Genomic DNA, 8773 nt, shown 5'->3' on the forward strand with positions numbered 1-8773 from the left:
CGGGAGGGTCGCACAGAAACGGTAAAGGGGATGAAGCACCCGAGCTCGGTTGCTGAGCGCTGTGGGTTTTGCTGAAGGAGGCTGGGCTGGGAACTGATTACGGTAAATTGATGACGCTGATTGCTGAAGGCTCACGCTTCCGAGCAGCTGATTTCAAAGTTCAGGCTGTATAAGATGCCTGGAGGAATCGCTTAGAATGCAGACTGCCGGGCCCCGCCGGCAGAAATTCTGATTCAGTTGGTAGTGTCCAGGAAAGCTCATTTTCAACATGCTCCCCAGATAACACGGATGTGGGGGCGGGGATCCTCGGGCCACGCCCTGAGCACCACTGCTTAGGGGACTGACTATTGGAGGCTGGCGAGGGGGCAGGGAGGGCGAGTGGGGGGCGGCTTGCTGGGGCCGGGTTCCCAGGAGCGCTGAGTCAGTGTTGTCGGGCGCTCACTTGTGAACCCACGTGGAAAAGCGCGGAAACAGCCTAGTGAGATGCCTTCCAGGGGTGGATAGTCAGGGAGAGGCTGCCGAAGCACAACCGCCCCGGGCGCGGGAGCGCTCATTATGTGAGCCCTGAGGGCAGCGGGGGATGTGATTTACGGAACTACAATCACGTGGTGTCTTAGCACGCACGAGGAGACTGGGATTCGAGCACAAGCAGTTTACTTGGGAGGTGAAACCCGGAAGCACCAGCAGGAAAGTGGGGAAAAGAGGAGCAGGGAAGGCAGTCAGGACAAGTTATTGCTGTCAGTGAGCAGGTGACGACTGGGGACAGCAGGCAGCCTGGGGAGCACGCATCTCCAAGTGGCCCCACTTGGCGGTGAGAAACTGGGATGTTGTGCGGTCGGGTCCCTTTCATGAGTGACTGAGGACCGCTCCCTGGAACTCCTGGCTGCCCTGGGTGTGTGGTGCGCACTCTGCAGAAGCTGGTGGTGAAAGGCTGTCAGCCTGTGTGGGACTGAGCGCTGAGCCCCCACGGGCAGGACACCTACGGTGCTGCCAGGGCGGCTGGGAATTGTCACCTCGCAACAAGGACAGCCTCTTATGAAATCGCCTGCCGCCCGCGGGGTTGGTGTTAGGCGGGCCTGCTGGTCTGCGGCCAGAGGGCAAGCTTCGCCCGCGGGCCCTCATCCCTCAGCCGCGGGCTTCGAGGCCTTCAGTCGGTCTGTGCAGCCTGGCTGGATTTCCAGGACCGCCTCGGCCTAAGGATGGTAAGGGGTCCACGTTCTGCAGATCATGAGGTTCCAGAAGACTTACGCTGCTTCTGCTCTGGAATTAGCATCCGCAAGGTAAGGAGGAGGCAACAGCGACCACCCACCCTTGCCTAGTATATTTTCTGTTTACTCCGTTGCTGGATCTTGGAGCCGCGCTGGGTTCTCTGAAAATCCACCCCTTCCCCCATTGCACCAGGCTGAGCCTAAGAGCAAAGCTGTGAGAGGCAGCCAGCGTTCGTGGAGTTCCTTCTTGAACTGCCTTGTCTGTTTCTTCCTGGTTTAATCTCTGGTCTTGATCATGTGCCACTGTCTTTTTTTTTTTTTTTTTAATACAATAGATTAGTATAGTGCCCGGTACAAGGTAACTGAGCAGTAAATGTTATTTTTTTTATTATTAAATTTATTTATTTATGGCTGCGTTGGGTCTTTGTTGCTGTGTGCGGGCTTTCTCTAGTTGCGGTGAGTGGGGGCTGCTCTTCGTTGCGGTGCGCGGGCTTCTCATTGCAGTGGCTTCTCTTGTTGCGGAGCACGGGCTCTAGGTGCGTGAGCTTCAGTAGTTGTAGCACGCGGGCTCAGTAGTTGTGGCTCGCGGGTTCTAGAGCGCGGGCTCAGTAGTGTGGTGCACGGGCTTAGTGGCTCCGTGGCACATGGGATCTTCCCGGACCAGGGCTCGAACCCGTGTCCCTGCATCGGCAGGCGGATTCCTAACCGATGCGCCACTAGGGAAGTCCCCCGCTGTCTCTTTTGTTTACCTTTCTTGCCTTACGGTGCTGATGAGAGCGTGAGCAGAATGCTACACCCATCCTAATCATCACCCATGAGGTGACAGTGGGAGTGATGGGAAATAGGAGAGAATGACAAGGACAATTTGACCTAGCCAAGAAAGGGATCCCCAGGCATGTGTCCAGAGTTTAGGAAAAAAGATTTTTAAAAATCTACCAAAAATATGGGCATGAGCTCATGGTCAGAGAATCCAAAAGATAGAGATGAGCAAGAGAAAAATGGTTGCTAAAAAAAACTGTTTGTGATACATCACCACAAAGGAGGCTGGAGAAGAGAGAAAATGGGGCAGATCTAAGGAAACCATCAAGGCTGCACAGAGGGCTCTAGATAGCTTTGATTTTAAAGGGATATGTACAAAACCAGAAATCTGGCATCATTAAAGGAGAAACACAAAGCATGTCATGAATTTCTCAGGATGGAAATCAAAAGACCAGAATAAGCTCAGATTTGAGAACAATAGTAATGATAGCAACAAAAAAGCTTTTATGTTCTATTTGAAACAGGAAGAAGGAAAGGATGGGTCTGCTTGGGGAGAGTGAAGTGATACAAAAAATGGCAGAGAGAAGAAGCACACAGCTTCTGGTTTGTCCTTTTTCTTACTGTTTATTAAGGCCAGTGCTCTTTAACCTGGAAGGGGTGAAAGACTCTTGGTTAAACTAGGGGTCGGTGAAGAAATTAAAAAGAGGCCTTGGGTGTTTGGAACAAGTTCAAGTCAGGCACTCTGTAGGTGGAAGGGGTTGTCATGGGGGGTAGGGTATTCTGTTTTGTACGTCAAGTTGTCAATGTCAAAGAAGTGTTGTCTCACAAAAAGAGAGGGGGAAATGAAGGATCTGAAAACCATGGCAAATGAAAGGTTCTGGGTGGGTTTAGCCTGGAAAGGGGGAGACTTGCAGGAAGGCCATCCAAGCTTGGAGAAGGACTAGAGCGCGCTGTAGTAGGGTGGAGAGTGTAGCTGAGCCCAGTGGGTTGACATTCTGGGGAAGTCCAATTCAGTATTAAAAGTTCCGAAGTAATTACCATTGACTAACTGCCTCAAAGCAATGATGTCTTCATAACAGTAAAGTTCAAACCGAGAGTAACTGAATTTGTCGAGACTGTTGTGGACAGAATTTTCTAACAGGGTATGAGGTTAGGTTAGGATCCCAGGCATTTGTTCTTAGCTTTTTCTAGGCCATGGACTCCTTTGAGAATCTGATAAAATGCCCTTTATGTTAAAATGCCCATCTGTGCCAACACACCACTTTTTATGTTCAAAATCAAGGAGTCCACTTTCCCTAAAATAGCATTGTGGTCCCCAGGTTCAGAAGCCCACAGCTAAAGGGATTCTTCTCTCTCTAAAATGCAGCGATTCTAAACCCTTTCCCTAGAAGTTGCCCTTTCACGAATCTCTCCCCAGAGGTCTTTTGTAAACATTTTCATCGCTCGATTAAAAAAAAAATGGACAGGGCGTTCACCTAATTCACGAGACCAGCTGAGTGTTCAGGGCGACCCAAAACTTTGTTCCTTAATGTATGATTTCTGTCATGTGGCAGAACTTTCTCTCAACACCTGTGTGTTTGACACTTGCCACACGCGATCCAATGCCAAATCTCAAAGGTTCGACTTTTTAAAAAAAATCATGAAAGGACTAATTCCAAGTTGTTTGCCCTTGGCTTTCCCTGTGTCGGCTTCAGGTCAAAGCCATGTTGTAATACACAGAAGCACCACCAGATGGCACCATTGGGAAAGTCTTGCTTTGCTTGTTGGTTTCCCAGCTCTGACGTCTATTCTAAACATAGCCTGGTAAAATGCTTATGGAAGAGGGAAGAGAATCTATTACGGGGGAGGAAAAACACCAATGACAAGACAGCCCTGCCACTTTCTTGGATTTGGGTATACAGAGTCAAGCTTTGATTACTTCTACTTCTTAATTGTCCACTTTGGGAGGCAGATGCATAGATTTATGTAAAACGTAAGCATTTCTTACATCCACATACATACATATTCTGCCTCTGCTGATGCTCTGTGTGATTTAGAAGCTGCTCATAAGTTGGGGGAAGAGCCTCTTCCTCTTTTGGATTGTAAACTTGCACGTTCATTCTTTTATTGCGTCTGTCTCCTACTTCGCTTCCAGTAAGTTTATTCGGTTTGCATGGAAACATCACAAAAAGGCCTTTCTGGGAAAGGAAAATCTCGGTTACATCAGCTCTCTCTGCTGTGAACATCAGGCCAGTTGGAAAGATGAAAGGGAAAGGAGAGGGCAGAAGTGAGCATGGATGGAAAGCAGGACTATCCCTGAAATTGACATGTCTGTTCGATCGTCTGTTGCTCCTTCCAGCTTTTTCTTAAAAAATAAGTTTTCTCAAAACCCATGTTCATGCTACATTAAGCCTCATGTTTCTGTTTCTCATTTTACTGCTTGGGATAGCATTTGCTGCCACTTGGTAAGCTTCCTTAAGAGAGGGAGGAGTGATGTCGATTAGACTACAGTTACCTGTGTTGAGAAGGACCCTCCATTGTTTTGTGGTCTTTGGCAGGCAGCTAGCAGATGCCATGTCTCTTTGGGGCACAGCTTTGGCCAGCCTTCTCTTCATTTTTATACCTGCAAGTGGAAAATCACCACTTTAATGAGCCACATATTCTGTGGAAAAAAGTGTTTGCAATTACCCAACAGACGAAAGCGCCCTTTCTAAGATCTTTGAGAAGAGGTACTGCAGACCTCCCTCCACCACCACCACCGCCCCCGCCCCCCCGACCAAATTCACAATGGGGGAATTCTTCTCGCCTTACATTCTATTTCAGAGATAGTTCTGCTAGAATCCTGCATTTCTGAGCAAAGAGTTGTGAAACAGAATTCTGGAGTGGTACAGCTGGGAGAAGCCAGGCGTATTGGCATTGAGGAGGCATCTTCCTGGTCTGGCTCTGTGCTGGGCGTTCCAGGGCATGCAGAGAGTAAAGAGATACTGTTCCTCTCCTCCAGGAGCTTCCAACCTAGTGGGAAAGACAAACATACAGAGACCCTGCTTGGCTGGGCGGGGCTGCAGCAAGTGAAAATCTACTAAAATGCAGACTGTTAGCAAAGTCAAATTATCCTTTGTCCACAAAATGTAAGTAAGTGGATGGATGTGGGCTATTTTTCTTCTTCTTTATACTTTTCTGTTCTTTGTAAAATTTCTAAAATAAGCACGTTTAGGTTTTTTGCCCTCATTAGAAAAGTAAGTGGGAGCCTGAAGAGGAAAACGTATACTTTTTTTTTTTTGGTAACAGTCATACTAATGTTAACAAAAGTGAACACTTATTTGGTGGTTACTATGGTGCCAGGTACCATTCTAGGTGCTTTTATATATTAACTCATTTAATCTTTCTAGTCACCTTATGAAAGACGTGCTGTTATTAAACCCATTTTATAGAGCAAGCAGTTGAGGCACAGAGAAGTTAAGTAGCTTGCCTGGGTTGCCCTAGGATTTAAGTGGCGGGGCAGGCTGGCTCCAAAGTTGGAGTTAAACTAAATAAGTTTAGTGAACATTATGAAGGAAGAGTTTTTCCTCCTGAATTAATTTCCCGGAGAACTGAAGCTGGTCATCCTGTCTCAGGATTGGGCTGGGGAATGACATGTTCCTGGAGCAGGATGGGTCAGTAAGGGTGATGCTGGGATTGGAGGGTCAGGCCTAAGAGGCTCGGTTACTTGGGGGAACCTGCAAGTATAGACCAAAGAGTTTCCAGCTGGTTGGCCTAGCCTGGCCTAAAGGGTTGTGGGAAATAGCAAGTCCTTCTCTAGAAAAGCTGCTCCCCCTGGGAGGGAGTGTGGCGGGGGTGGGGGGTGGGTGGGTGGGGAGGGATGGAGTTGTGGCAGGTAAGCAGAGTGTCATGGAGAAAGGGATTGGGGTTTGGGTCAGGGGTTAGCGTTACATATTGGGGTTAGGGTTAGGGATTAGAGTCATGTGATAGGGTTTGGGGTGAGAGGATTGTGGGTAGAGTCTGGTACTTGGCTTAGGGATAAGGATTTGGGTAACCATCGGAGTTTAGGGCAAGAAAATACAATACGGAAATATCTTTGCATTCTCAAATGCTAATGGGATACATTCTTATGGTAGAAGTCTCTGGATTTGAAACACACCTTTATGTTTTTTTGAAGCACAGGTTTTTTTGGTCTTCTTTATTATGGTAAGACATATGGTCTGGTAACATAAAATTTACCGTCTTAACCATTTTTTTTTTTTTTTTTTTTTTTTTTTTTATGCGTTACGCGGGCCTCTCGCTGCTGTGGCCTCTCCCGTTGCGGAGGACAGGCTCCGGACGCGCAGGCTCAGCGGCCATGGCTCACGGGCCCAGCCGCTCCGCGGCATGTGGGATCCTCCCAGACCGGGGCACGAACCCGCGTCCCCTGCATCGGCAGGCGGACTCTCAACCACCGCGCCACCAGGGAAGCCCCATCTTAACCATTTTTAAGTGTGCAGTTCAATACTTTTAAATGTATTCACACTGTTATGAGTCAAGTTCTCTAGAACTTGTTTTTAACATCTTTATTGGAGTATAATTGCTTTACAATGGTGTGTTAGTTTCTGCTTTATAACAAAGTGAATCAGTTATACATACACGTATGTTCCCATATCTCTTCCCTCTTGCGTCTCCCTCCCTCCCACCCTCCCTATCCCAGCCCTCCAGGCGGTCACAAAGCACCGAGCTGATCTCCCTGTGCTTTGCGGCTGCTTCCCACTAGCTATCTGTTTTACGTTTGGTAGTGTATATATGTCCGTGCCACTCTCTCGCTTTGTCCCAGCTTACCCTTCCCCCTCCCCGTATCCTCAAGTCCATTCTCTAGTAGGTCTGTGTCTTTATTCCCATCTTGCCCCTAGGTTCTTCATGACCTTTTTTTCCCTTAGATTCCATATATATGTGTTAGCATACGGTATTTGTTTTTCTCTTTCTGACTTACTTCACTCTGTATGACAGACTCTAGGTCCATCCACCTCACTACAAATAACTCAATTTCCTTTCTTTTTATGGCTGAGTAATATTCCATTGTATATATGTGCCACATTTTCTGTATCCATTCATCTGTTGATGGACACAAACTGAAACACTATACCCGTCAAAAAACAACTCTCCTTCCCTCCAGCTTCCGGTAACCACCATTCTACTTCCTGTTTCTGAGTCTGACTACTCTAGGTACTTATGTAAATGGAATCATTCAGTCTTTTTGTGACTAGCTTATCTCACTTACCATAATAACCTCATAATGATCACAAGGTTCATCCATGTTATAACATGTGACAAGATCTCCTTCCCTTTTTAAAAAAATTAATTTATTTTATTTATCTATTTTTGGCTGCATTGGGTCTTCGGTGCTGCACGCAGGCTTTCTCTAGTTGCGGTGAGCTGGGGCTACTCTTCGTTGCGGTACACGGACTTCTCATTGCGGTGACCTCTCTTGTTGTGGAGCATGGGCTCTAGGCACGCGGGGTCAGTAGTTGCAGCACGCACGCTCAGTAGTTGTGGCTCGTGGGCCCTAGAGCGCAGGCTCAGTAGTTGTGGCGCACGGGTTAGTTGCTCCGTGGCATGTGGGATCTTCCCAGACCAGGGCTCGAACCTGTGTCCCCTGCATCGGCAGGCGGATTCTTAACCACTGTGCCACCAGGGAAGCCCTTCCTTCCTTTTTAAGGTTGAATAATATTCCATTGTATGTGTATACTTTATTTTGTGTATCCTTTCATTTGTCAGTGGATATTTGGGTTGCTTCCACCTCATGGCTCTTGTGTGAGTAGCACAGCTGATTTTTGTGTGTTCATTTTGTATCCTGCAACTTTGCTGAATTTATTAGGTCTAACAGGTGTTTTTTTGTAGACTCTTTGGGGTTTTGAAGTACGGATTTTTTAAAAAGCAGCCTCAGTGTAAGAACAAAATATTAATGTATGGCTGAAACCATGAGTGCCTAAATAGTTCTTGAGAAAGTAAGTTGAAACTTCACCAGAGATAAAATGTATCCAAATTCCAGTAAATCTGAAATTCATGGCACCATCAGTTTTCCCCCTTGACATAAAAAAAGAGTAGAGTAATTGTATAATAGTTCCCTTTGTCCATTACATAATGGAGGGAAGTGGGCAGCCTTGTCAGTTAATCTGTTATAATATTCATGCCTGTGACTTTTTTTTTTTTTTCTGTACGCGGGCCTCTCACTGCTGTGGCCTCTCCCATTGCGGAGCACAGCCTCCGTGCGCGCAGGCTCAGCGGCCATGGCTCACGGGCCCAGCCGCTCCGCGGCATGTGGGATCTTCCCAGACTGGGCACGAACCCGCGTCCCCTGCATCGGCAGGCGGACTCTCAACCACTGCGCCACCAGGGAAGCCCATGCCTGTGACGTTTTTGTTTTCAATGACGTTTCTATTCCCTTATCCTTCTAAGGAGATTTCTGATAACCATGAATAGTTTCATAATGCCAGTGCAGAGCATAAAACACTGCATTAGGGCTTCTGGAGATTTCTGATTATAGTGAGTATACAGTCCATGGTGTTTCAGCTTCACGATTATGAAGTTCACAGTAAGAGACGGTGGTGCTAGTAAAGGAAAAGGTCTGACTTTCAGGTTCATCTTATAGGTCAGTGCTAGCGTCTTCTAATGAGGCTCCTACACATACTGTAGAAGAAATGTATTTGCAAAATCTCACTGCAAAGTAGGACTCTTTCAACAGATTGTTCGCCTATGGCTGTCCTTCAGTTTGGAGATTGTCGGCGTTCTTGGAGGTAAATGCACATGTGGTAGAATGAAAAGCATTCTTATTTTGCTACGATTTGAAAGAGTTACTTTTA

Source organism: Phocoena phocoena, chromosome X, assembly GCF_963924675.1.
Source record: "Phocoena phocoena chromosome X, mPhoPho1.1, whole genome shotgun sequence".
In the NCBI taxonomy this organism is placed as follows: Eukaryota; Metazoa; Chordata; class Mammalia; order Artiodactyla; family Phocoenidae; genus Phocoena; species Phocoena phocoena.